The sequence below is a fragment of the Trachypithecus francoisi genome, unplaced genomic scaffold, assembly GCF_009764315.1.
Source record: "Trachypithecus francoisi isolate TF-2019V2 unplaced genomic scaffold, Tfra_2.0 Lachesis_group13, whole genome shotgun sequence".
NCBI classification, from domain to species: Eukaryota; Metazoa; Chordata; class Mammalia; order Primates; family Cercopithecidae; genus Trachypithecus; species Trachypithecus francoisi.
In genome coordinates this window covers 34,867,704-34,880,241 of record NW_022681458.1, presented here as the reverse complement: position 1 = coordinate 34,880,241, position 12,538 = coordinate 34,867,704, and positions in this window count along the sequence as shown.

Genomic DNA, 12,538 nt, shown 5'->3' with positions numbered 1-12,538 from the left:
ACTTCCAGAGTTTGTTGGCCTAGATGTTATTGCCAGGATGAACAACATCCTAATATTTTTTTTTTCTTTCTTTCTTGAGGTGGAGCCTTTCTTCTTTGCCCAGGCTGGAGTGCAGCAGTGCAATTTCAGGTCACTGCAACCTCTGCCTTCCAGGTTCAAGTGATTCTTCTGCCTCAGCCTCCCGAGTAGCTGGAATTACATGCATGTGCCACTACACCCAGCTAATTTTTGTATTCTTTGTAGAGACTGGATTTTACCATGTTGGCCAGGCTGGTCTCGAACTCCTGACCTCAGTTTGAGACCACCTGCCTTGGCCTCCCAAAGTGCTGGGATTACAAGCATGAGCCACCACACCTGGCCTCTAATATTTATAATAAAAATCACGACTGGGCATGGTGGCTCACGCCTGTAATCCCAGCACTTTGGGAGGCCGAGGTAGGTGGATCACGAGGTCAGGAAATCAAGACCATCCTGGCTAACATGGTAAAACCCCGTCTCTACTAAACAAAATACAAAAAATTAACCTGGCTTGGTGGCAGGTGCCTGTAGTCCCCACTACTCAGGAGGCTGAGGCAGGAGAATGGCGTGAACCTGGGAGGTGGAGCTTGCAGTGAGCTGAGATCAGGCCACTGCACTCCAGCCTGGGCGACAGAGGGAGACTCCATCTCAAAAAATAAATAAATAAATGACTAGAGTGAAAATGTAAAATGGAATCCATTTCTTTACATAGAAGCAAAGGGCTTCTATGTAAAGAAAATATAGTTTGTTGAATCTTTAAGTATAAACTTATAATTTTCTGTGTTTATAATTTATTACATGAATGTTGTAATAAATTTATTTCCAGGTTTCCTTATTTTAAGGTTAAAAGGGGTGTGTGTGTGTGTGTGTGTGTGTGTGTGTGTGAATATCTTGGGCCCTTACTGAGTGCCAGACATTGTTCTAAGTTTTTAATCTGTTATCTCATTTGGTCTTCAAAGGACCTTTATGAGTTAGATACTGTAATTTTCACGATATATTAGATGAGAAAATTGTGGCATATTGTAGTTTATAGTTAATCATCATTCCCACCCCCCAGTTCCAAGCCAGCACTAATCTACTTTCTGTCTTTATAGTATATCCTTTTCTGGATAGTTCATATGGATGGAGTAGTAAAATGCGTGGCCTTTTGTGTTGGCTTCTTTCATTTACCACGATGTTTTGTCATTGTGTTGTAGCACAAAATTTGTTCCTTTTTATTGCTGAATAATACTTACAGTTCGTTTTTAATGAAAATAATAACACAGCCCTGGTCTCCTGGTAGCAAATATGAGAAAACCACTAGGTTTGAGCCTAGCTGTTCCCTTTGTCCCTCTTCTATGTGTTATCCTTGGTAATTCCCCAGACCCAAGACCAGACAGGACCATTGCCTTCTAGAGTTCTCTTATTCCATACCTGGATGTTTGTGCTTCCTCTCTTGGACTTTTTGTCCCTTTACTACCCTTCCTGGCATTCTTTTCACTGTTCTGTGACTTCTCATTTTCAGTGTCAACACATTACCCTGTGTTCTCAGTGCTTTCACAGTGGATTGCTGGCAGGTAATTGGAATTTGAGAATTTTATCCAAATTGCCCATTATTCTCATCTCCATGAGCCACAGAGCCAGGAACTGCTGATGGTGTACTGGTTGTGGCGAACACTCTTTTTTGAAAATTACTCTCTTACATAACCACAGCACATACCATCAAAATCAGGAAATCAGCATTGATCTGATAAGACTATCTACTCCACAGACCTTGTTCAGGTTTGGGGGATTATTCCAGAATATTCTCTCCTCGTCCAGGATTTGATCCAGGATTATCTACTGGCATGACTCTAATTTTCTTCAGTATGGAGCAGTTCCTCAGCCTTTCTTTGTGTTTCATAGCATAACTTATTGAAGATAACTACTTTTTTTTTTTGGTGGAAACTCAGTTTAATGTTTCTTTATAATCTGCTTTTCTAGGGGAGGAGCAGAAATTCTGTATTCTTAATGTTTTGTAACTAGAGCCATGTGATGTCAATTTGAATAAATGTGACAGAAGATACCCAGTGTTGGTCCTTAGGGAAAAAGGTTTTCATAATCAGATAGAAGTGGGGGCTCTCACTGAGGCTGAGTTATCAACAAATAGTTACATTTTCTGGCAGTGTTGACTGTGAATTTTATCTAATTATTTAACTCATAGAGAAGACAATCACTTATTCATACATTTAACAAATATTACTTCTACCCCTACTACATGCTTACCCCTGTGTGGGTGCCAGGGATCCAGGCATCAACCAAACAGGCCTCTGGTTGCTCACCCTCATGCACTGATATGTGTGAGGGGGAATTTGAGTAGTGGTAAGTCAGTGGGCTTGCAACATAATTCTTGTGCTTTCAAAGATCGTTCATAGACTCATATAGCTAACACTCACAGGATACTGCTCTTTGGCATTGATCAATTCCTCCACTTTCTGCCCTGAGACCCATTGCAAGCTGTTTCTGATCATTGTCTGGAAAGATTGTTTTCCTGTGTTTGTGTTATTTTGAAAAGGCTCTCTGTGTTGGTTTGGTGCACCAGGATAGTGTTATATAGACTCACTTGCCACAGCAAAAAAAAAAAAAAAATGACATCCTAAGGAGAAGTTGGTATACTCATCAGATGTTAAGTTTTTGAGCTGAGATTTTGTCAGCTTTTTTGACCTGGAAAAATAGAAGGCTTACTATTTTTATTTTTTTTTCGAGAGTTGTCACTGGTCACAGATAATTAAATAAGTAAAGTGAGTGGTGTTTATCATCCATTGAGCTAGACCTATTTTACTAGCTGATTGACTACCTGAAAATCTGAGTTTGAATGTGGTTATTTCACTGTGTCAAATGGTAGCCTAGTAATTGATTATTAGTGCTGTTTTACACAGTGGCCTTCTTATGTCTAGGATATATTTAGGTGAGTGAGTGAGGTAGCTTTGATGCCTTAATGGAACCAGAGAAACCACTTGGCCATAATAACTGATAGTTGTCGGGTTTTCATACTGTGCTTACCACTTAACACATCTGTAACCTAGCAGAGCTACAACGTTCTTCTTCTTTTTGTTCCTACAGAGAAAGGATCTCAAATCTAACTTAGAATGTGGCATAACAATGTCTGACAGTCTTTTGAGGAACAAATCACAGTAACCCCAAATTGCCCAGGGTAATCGATAGCAACTGCCAGATTGCATTTGGAGCCAGGACATTTCTTTGGCTATGATGATCATGTAAGATCTGGAAGAACATGAGGATGGTTATAAGTGGCTGGATAAAAACAAAACGAAAATATATGAGTTCCTGTTGAGCTAAAGATGTTGATGAGAATTATTCTGAAGAAAAATGGCCACTACATTTTAAGTGCTAATTTAAGAATGGCTGCTGCTGCTTAGAGATTGTTGAGTATACTGATTCTAAATTACATAGTTGTGTAAATTTAAATTCTGGAGTAGGTTTATTTTTTAATATCCTATCCATCATAAAACAGCTGTTTTCACTTGCCATAGGTGAAACTATGGGCAAACATTTATGTGCAGGTGTGTTGTAGCAACAGATCTTGTTAACAGCGTAAGTGCTTAAGGAATTTTTTAGTACAGATTCTGTGAGTTAAAATTACAGTATGGAATGGTCATGAAGCCTGATTGCCTTCCTCAGCCCCACTGTCCAGTAGAAAAAACAATCCTGATTTAGTCTTCAATATGTAATCTATCTTCTTCTTGGACATACAGAAGGGTTTGTATTATATAGTATTTAGGGCTTAACATCTTGTGCCAAGTAATTTTGTTTTTCTTCTGAATCACAGTAAAACTATGTGGAAATAAATTCAAGAAAAATTTGCTTGATGCTAGTGCATGACGGTAAGTGGGGGCATTGGGAGTTCATCCTGAGTAAAGGAAGAGAGCCTGTTCCTCAAGCAGAGTCCATTCTGCCAGTGAATTGCCCACATCTCCAAATGAACATAATGCAGTTGGGTCAGGGAGAATGACACAGGAGGCTCAGCATCATTTCTGTCTCCTCACTTTTCTTGGCACCATATCGTAACACAAAGTTTTATTGAATATTTACCTAAAAATTCTCCCATATTGGTTATTTTCACTTCTGTGGTTTGACACTGTGTTACCAGATGGAACAAACAAGAGCCTGGTCAAAACTTCAAACAAAAAATCTGGGGAACAAGCTGTCCACAGGGTCTTTGAAAAGCTCTAATACATTCCCGGGGATCTAAAAGGTTGCATAAATGTGCAAAGCTGTGGGCATGCCTGGGAAAGACCTGAGAGGGCCCTACTCTTTCACCTCTGGCTGATTGGAGTTTCTGTGCAAGTAGGAAGTGAAGGCTAAGGCAGAGTTCTAAGCTGCCTGAATGTTGAGGGCATGTCTTAACACACATACATACATCTAGAGCTTCTCAGCAAATAATGGAACATTTATTGGTTCACAGAATTTAAGGAAATGTTTGTCAAATCATTGGCTGACCACTAAGTTAACTGAGCAGAGACTTGCTGTACAGTACAGGGAATAAAGACTATTGAATTAGTCCTGGAAGGTCACTATGCTAACAAATAGCAGCAGCAGAAACAACAAAACAGCAATTACAACAAACCCTAAGGGTGGGGGAAATCTGATTTCCAGAGTTTCTATATTATCTAAAATACTTAGTTTTCAATTAAAAATATTGAAATATGCAAAGAAATAGGAAAGTATGACCTATGCACAAGAAAAGAACTGTCAATAGAAACTATTCCTGACAGGTCTTATTGCTGGACTTACAAATACTTTAAATGAGCTATTAAATATATATATTATTTATAGGATTATATATAAAAATATTATAGACCAGGTGAAGTGACTCATGCCTGTAATCCCAGCACTTTGGGAGGCTGAGATGGGTGGATTGCTTTGAGCCTAGAAGTTCAAGACCAGCCTGGGCAACATGGCGAAAGCCCATCATGCGTGCCTGTGGTCCCAGCTACTCTGGTGGCTGAGGTGGGAGAATCGTTTGAGCCTAGGAAGTTGAGGCTGCAGTGAGCTGTGATTGCACCACTGTACTCCAACCTGCACAACAGAGTGGGATCCTGTCTCAAAAAATATTTTTAAATATTAATATATACATAAAAATAAAGTCTAAAGGAAACTGTCTAAAGAATTAAAGTATGAGAACAATGCTTAACCAAATAGATAATATCAATAAAGAAAAACTGGAAAAAAGAACTAAATTATAAAGTTGGAAAGCTTTTTAAAATATATTTCTTGATAAAAATGTGTAAACCTTGTCCTCTTCACTAGGTTATGTAGACTTCTTAAAGGTGTTAACAGTTATTGTGTACATTACATTTTTGTGTCGGTCAATATGCCTACTGTAATAAAAGGTTTTCCTTCTTTCCACCTAGCATCACTTGTGTATATATATTTATTGTGTGCCTGTCTTCCCTACTAGCACAGAGACTTGATGAGAATGGGGCCTTGTTTACTCACCAATTTCTATCCAGCATGTGTGTATTAGTCCATTTTCACACTGCTATAAAGACACACTTGAGACTGGGTTGTTTATAAAGAAAAGAGATTTAATTGACTCACAGTTCTTCATGGCTGGGGAGGCCCCAGGAAACTTACAATCATGGTGGAAGGGGAAACAGGCACATCTTACATGGTGGCAGGTGAAAGAGCATGCAAGAGCAGGGAAAACTGCAGTATGAAATCATCAGATCTCGTGAGAACTCACTATCACAAGAACAGCATGGGGGAAACCACCCCCATGATCCAGTCACCTCCCTCCCTTGACACATGGGGATTCGACACAATTCAAGATGAGATTTGGGTGGGGATACAGAGGCAAGCCATATCAGTGTGATTCAATATCTGGATGATAGTTTTCAAAACATATGTGTGCAATCAAGAAATTACAAAATAAACATGGTATAAAATGTTAAAAATATGGTATAAAATATAAAAAATAGTACACCTGTATAGGGCTCTTAGCATAAATGGAACTTGCAGTTTAGATGTTGCTCTGGGTAAAAGTGAGTGATGAGTGAATGTGAAGGCCATGACATTATTGTATACTACTGTAGACTTGAAAAACACCCTACATTTAGCTACACTAAATTTATGTAAAAATATTTTTCTTTGATAATAACCTTAGCTTACTGTAACATTTTTACTTTCTAAGCTTTTACATTTTTAAACCTTTTTTGATGTTATAATAACACTTATTAAATACTTTGTGTAGCTGTACAAAAATATTTTCTTTTTTATATTCATACTCTATAAGCTTTTTTCTATTTCCTCTTTTTTTTTTTTTTTAACTTTTAAACTATTTTGGTAAAAACTAAGACACAAACACATACATTAGCCTGGGCCTACACAGGGTCAGGATCATCAATATCACTGTCTGCCACCTCCACATCTTGTCCCAGTGGAAGGTCTTCAGGGACAGTAACAGGCATGGAGCTGTCATCCCCTGTGATAAAAATGCCTTCTTCTCAAACACCTTCTAAGGAACCTGCCTGAGGCTGTTTTATAGTTAACCTTTTAACAAACAAAAGGAGCCAGGTGCAGTGGCTCAAGCCTGAAATCCCAGCACTTTGGGAGGCTGAGGCAGGCAGATCCCTTGAGGGCAGGAGTTTGAGACCAGCCTGGCTGACATGGTGAAATCCCACCTCTACTAAAAATAAAAAAATTAGCTGGGTGTGCACCTGTAATCCCAGCTACTCAGGAGGCTGAGGCAGGAGAATCTCTTGAACCCAGGAGGCGGAGGTTGCAGTGAGCCAAGATCACGCCACTGCACTCCTGCCTGGGTGACAGAGTGAGACTACGTCTCGAAAAAAAAAAAAAAAACAGAAACAAAAATAACCTAAGTAAGAGGAGTACATTCTATTAAAATAAAAATAAAAAGTATAGCACAGTAAATACATAAACCAGTAGCATAATTGCTTATTACCACTATCGGGTATTATGTACTGTACATAATTGTATGTGCTATAGTTTTATGTGACTGGCAGCATGATCGGTTTGTTGTACATGAGCATCATCACAAACACAAAATGTAATGTCACATTACAACATTGAGATGGCTATGACGTCACTAGATGATAGGAATTTTTCAGCTCCATCATAATCTTACGGGACAACCATCATATATGCAGTCTCTTCTTGACCAAAACGTTGTTCTGTGGCACATGACTGTATTATTAGATGTCAAAATTCCTGTAGCCTAGGCACTAATTTCCTTATCTTGGAAGTGGGAAAGAATATTAACTAAACTGGCACTATGTGCAGTTTAACAATCATATGGTCTCTAGATCAGGAATTCTTAGCCTCCCTGGCTGTCCCTACTGAGTATGATTGGTTGAACAATTGGTGTCCTCCTGTCCTTTGCAAGAAAGCACACACAGAACTCCAAAAGTTATTGTCTTTACATGAGATTCCCGATGATAGACTCCCTGTGGGGTCGCTAGGGGAATGGGCTCCACTATGGCACACTGGGTGATCTTGGACATATCCACATAGGCTGTGCAGGCAGAGGCTGGAACCACAGCTAACTTGAGTCTTGGCGGAAGCACCTTATTGTTCTCCCAGCACATGATAGAATGTGAGGTCCATGATTAGCGGCTCCAAGGCCATCTCTCAGGAGTCTTTTATGCCTCCTGGGTTCTGGTGAGGTATGAAGTTTTCTGCCTTAGAATACAGCTGCAGACTCTAAAACTGCCTACTTGCAGTTTAGAATGAGCTTCTCAGCAATGTGATGTCCCACAGCTCACGTGGCAATCATCTGGCCCCCTTTGTTTTGGGTCATCCTTTTTGTTGTATGAGACAAGGATCACAGGGAGCTGCAACTTTTGGCTACCTTCTGTCTAGGTAAGTAATACATTGTCGAAGTCTAAAAAGGATTCCTGTGTCTCCTCTGATTGAATCTGTCCACCAGGCCTTGGTCTTGGCCCTGCTTGCTGCTCTGTGCTTTATGGGGCCCTGATCCCAGTGTGGGAGGCCTCTCAACCCAGACCTGGGGGGCAGCTTTCTCACCTGGCTGCGTCTCCCCTCCTCTGTGGGATTAGCCCACAGAATTTTAAGTCCAGATCCTGGTTCTTTCTCCTATGTAGGGGATGAGTTTTGTTTTGTTGTTTTTTTCCCCTAATTTTCAAAGTTGGACAGAAGAAGGTCCTGAGATTCACTGAGGGCCATAGACTTGGTGTGGCAGCTTGCTTCTTTTTTCTTTATAATTGGCCTTGAAAAAAACTTATACATGTATAAAATTATACATATAATTGACATATATTGAAATTCAAATACCTAACACTGGGATTCTGGAAGGGTTAATTTCTGTCATGCTATATAACACGAATGAACCTTGAAATCATGATGCTCAGTTAAAGAAACCAGATCAAAAAGCCACATTTTGTATGATTGCATTTCTATGAATGGTTCAGAGCAGGCAAATTCAAGACATAGAGCAGTGATTGCTAGGAAACAGTACAAGGGGAGATGGACAGTGACTGCTAATGGGTTTTTTTGGGGGAGTAATCAAAATATTCTGGTATTAGTGGTAATGGTTGTACAACTTGTGACTACATTAAAAATTACTTATTATACAGTTTAAAAGGGTGAATTTTATATGTAAATTATGTCTGAGTTTTTTAAATTACATAAGATAAATTATAAACTTGGTGTATTAGTTTCCATGGCTGCTCTAACAAACAACCATCAACTTGGAACTTGTGGCGTAAAACAACAGAAATCTACCCTCTCACAATTCTGAGGCCAAATGTCTGAAATCAAGTTGTCGGCAGGCCTATTCTACCTCTGGAAGCTCTATGAGAGAATCTGTTCCTTGCCTGACAGCTTTGGTGGCTGCTGGCATACCTCGGTCACATTACTCTAATCTGCCTCTGTCCTCACATTGCCTTCTCGTGTGTGTGTGTGTGTGTGTGTGTGTCCTCTCCCTCTGACTCTGTGGAGTCAATTCCCACACAGCTTTTGCTTCTTATTATGCAGAAGAGGGTTTGTTTCATTGAATTTCATTTAAAAATACTCTCTAATAACTTTCCATTTTAGTCAGTCTACCAAAAAAAATGCAACAGAGATTTTACATATGGTTCTTTCTTCTATTTGTTCATAATAAAAAGCCAAGGCTGATGTTTGCAGTGTCATACTGTGAAAGGCAAATCCATTGAGGAATAAAAAGCAATATGCATCTTTCTGCTGTTTTTTTTTTTTTTTTTTTTCACTCTGTCTCCCAGGCTGAAATGCAGTAGTGCCGTCATAGCTCACTGAAGCCTTGATCTACCAGGCTCAAGCAATCCTCCCACCTCAGCCTCCCAAGTAACTAGCACTAGGGGTGCCCACCAACATACCTGGCTATTTTTTATTTTTTATTTTTGCTTTTTATAGAGAAGGGGTCTCTTTATGATTTCCAGGCTCTTCCCGAACTCCTGGACGCAAGTGATCCTCCTGCCTTGGCCTCCCAAAGTGCTGGGATTTCAGGCATGAGTCACCGCATTCGGTCTGGTCAATTTTTAATTGTCTGTCTGACTGTCTCATTAGAATGTAAGTTTCATGAAGATAAGAACTTTTTTCTGTTTTGGTTCCTGTTGTATTCCCATTGTGTATCAGAGTATCTAGAATAGAGTAGATACTTCATAAATAATTGTTGAATGAATGAATTAGTGACTTTAGGTCTATTGCAGGTGCTGTAGCTAACAGTACAAATTGAGATCCTTAATGAGTACTTCATTGTGTGCTGTTATTTAGAGGCCCATTGGTGGGGTGATGGTGAAGTAAGAAATATAAGTTAATGTTATTAGATTGGCTGGTAAGAAAAATCGATCACATGTGTCAGTTTAGGCCCTCCAGGAAGGAGACACTGGGATGGGTTAGACATGCAACAGCTGTACTGTGAAAGACACCTGTCAAAACTGCCTGGGAATTAGAAAGAAGGCAGAACAAGAGGAGGTGGAGGAAGTCTTCAGATGCAGTGCAAGTCTGATGCCTATGTAAGATGGGGGAAAGAAAGAGGGTTGTGTGGGAACAGCCACAGACTATGGTGCCTGTCTGAGAAAGTCTCAGCCAACCCACCAGAAAGCTCCGGTATAAAGATTTCCCATAGACGAGTTCCACCTCGGGCAGCAATGGCTCAGTCATTAGCTGGGGGCTATCCAGGAGGATCATGGACTGAGCCCAAATACTTCAGGTTCTTGAAGGGAGATCCACGAGGTGCACTTCGTGGTTACCACGGTCCTCCCATGCCATGCAGATCCACTTCTCCACACACATTTGGGGAGCAACTTTTTTAGGGTTTGCTACAGTGTTGCCTCTCAGCTTGATTCTTGGCAGATCATCTCACCAGCCAGCCAGCTCTAGAAGCCTGGTTGCATTTTGGATGGCATTGTGTCTGGTATAACCAGAGGATCCCATGGTCATGGACCCACTACTCTACTTCCTTTGCTATCAAGTAAGTTGGACGCTATGTTGTGTGTGATTTCATGCCTGCAGATTAGCTACTCTAAGCCGCCCGATCATGGTGCTGGCAGGAAAGGTGTACGTAGGAAAGACAAGCCCTTAATTGAAGTAAGTGTTTATTCCTGAGAGAATAAATCATTGGTTCTTCCATGACATAAGAGGTCCAATGTAGTCAACTTGACCAGAAATGGCTAGTTGGTCCCCTTGAGGAACAGTGCCATCTCATGGGTTCAATATTGGTCTCTATTGTTGGCAGATTAGACACTCAGTGGTAACAGTACATAGATGAGCACTGGCAAGTAAATGCTGTTGTCTATGCTGTTGGGTCCATATGTTTCCTCATCTTTGCCAGGGTAACTACTCCATTTGCATGCCATTCGTTTCAGTTGTATTTTATTTTATTTTTTGGGATGGAGTCTCACTTTCTTGTTCATGCTAGAGTGCAGTGGCCTGATCTTGGTTCACTGCAACCTCCACCTCCAGGTTCAAGTGACTCTCCTGCCTCAGCTTCCCGATGAGCTGGGACTACAGGCATGCGCCACCACGCCTGGCTAATTTTTGTACTTTTAGTAGAGATGGGGTTTCACCATGTTAGTCAGACTGGTCTCGATCTCCTGACCTCAGATGATCTGCCCGCCTTGGCCTCTCAAAGTCCTGGGATTACAGGTGTGAGCCACCGCACCCAGCCCTTTCCAGTTCTTAAGTGATGGATAATGAAAACTGGCTAATGTCAGTTGGCTGAGCCATTTTATCTACTTGGTTGCTTATTGCCTCTTCTCTGGTACCTGCTTTCTGGTGGGCATTAATGTGTGATACAACAATTTACACTTTGTGCTTATCTCCATACGTCCACCCACTTGCCCCTACTCCAGAATTCTTTGCATCAGTCTCTCAGAATTTGCTTTCTAGGCCCTTGACCAGCCTCCCGAGCCATTAATGACTGCCCATGATTCCATATGTATTCTTATGTCGGACCACCTCTCCTTCCACACAAAGTGAATGACCAACTGTACCTGGTGAAGCTTCTGTCATTGGAAAGATTGTATCTCACTACTGTTTTTCAAGGGCAGTCCTGAAGGGGACTGTAAAGCAGCCTCCCTTTATTTTCAGCTTTTACCCACAAACAGAGCCAATACATTTATAAATGAAGCTCAGATTCTCTTCTGACTTCAGCTGGTCATGTGGGACCCTCTGTATGCCCAGTAGGTATAAGCTAAAGAAGGAGCGTTGAAGTGGGAGCCTGCACTACCGCCTCAGGCAGGTCACAGTGCTACTTGTTCTGCCTGGGCTAATCACAGGTGTACCCTTTTCTATCCTTATGGGGGACTTCTGCTGGGCAGTTTTCTACCACCACCTGGCCTCTAGTCATTGTCACCACGGCTATTAGCAAGCTACTCTCTGAGACTGCTTCTCCTTTAGTCAGCCCTGGACTATGGAAGAGGACCACCACTGAATTCCTTAGTTATGTTGGTACTTCTCTAACCACTGCATTTCTGATGGCCTTTAGGTGTCTTCTAGGTTCTCCTCTGAAGCATAATCTTCTGATTGGTCTTCTGGCCCTACATAATACATACATTCCAGCATGCCTATTTCCCTGCCGTGTCATTATTTCACCCCTACTTGATAGTAATTCATGCACTTCAAGTTCACTCAGTATGGGCCATCGCTTTCTCCAGGTTTTTAAAACCACCCTTAGGCCAGGTGTGATGGCTCATACCTGTAATCCCAGCACTTTGGGAGGCCGAGACAGGTGGATCACTTGAGGTCAGGAGTTTGAGAACCGCCTGGCCAATATGGTGAAAATTAGCTGGACATGGTGGTGCATACCTGTAATCCCAGACACTCAGGAGGCTGAGGCAGGAAAATCTCTTGAACCCAGGAGGCAGAGATTGCAGTGAGTCGAGATTGCACCATTGCACTCCAGCCTGGGCGACTAAAGTGAAACTCCATCTCAAAAAATAAAACCACCGTTTCAGTTAGTTTGTCCCAACCCCTTCCTAGGGTGTTAAATCCCGTGTTCTAAGAAAGTGCTCCTAAGTCAATAAACTCTTAAACAAACAGC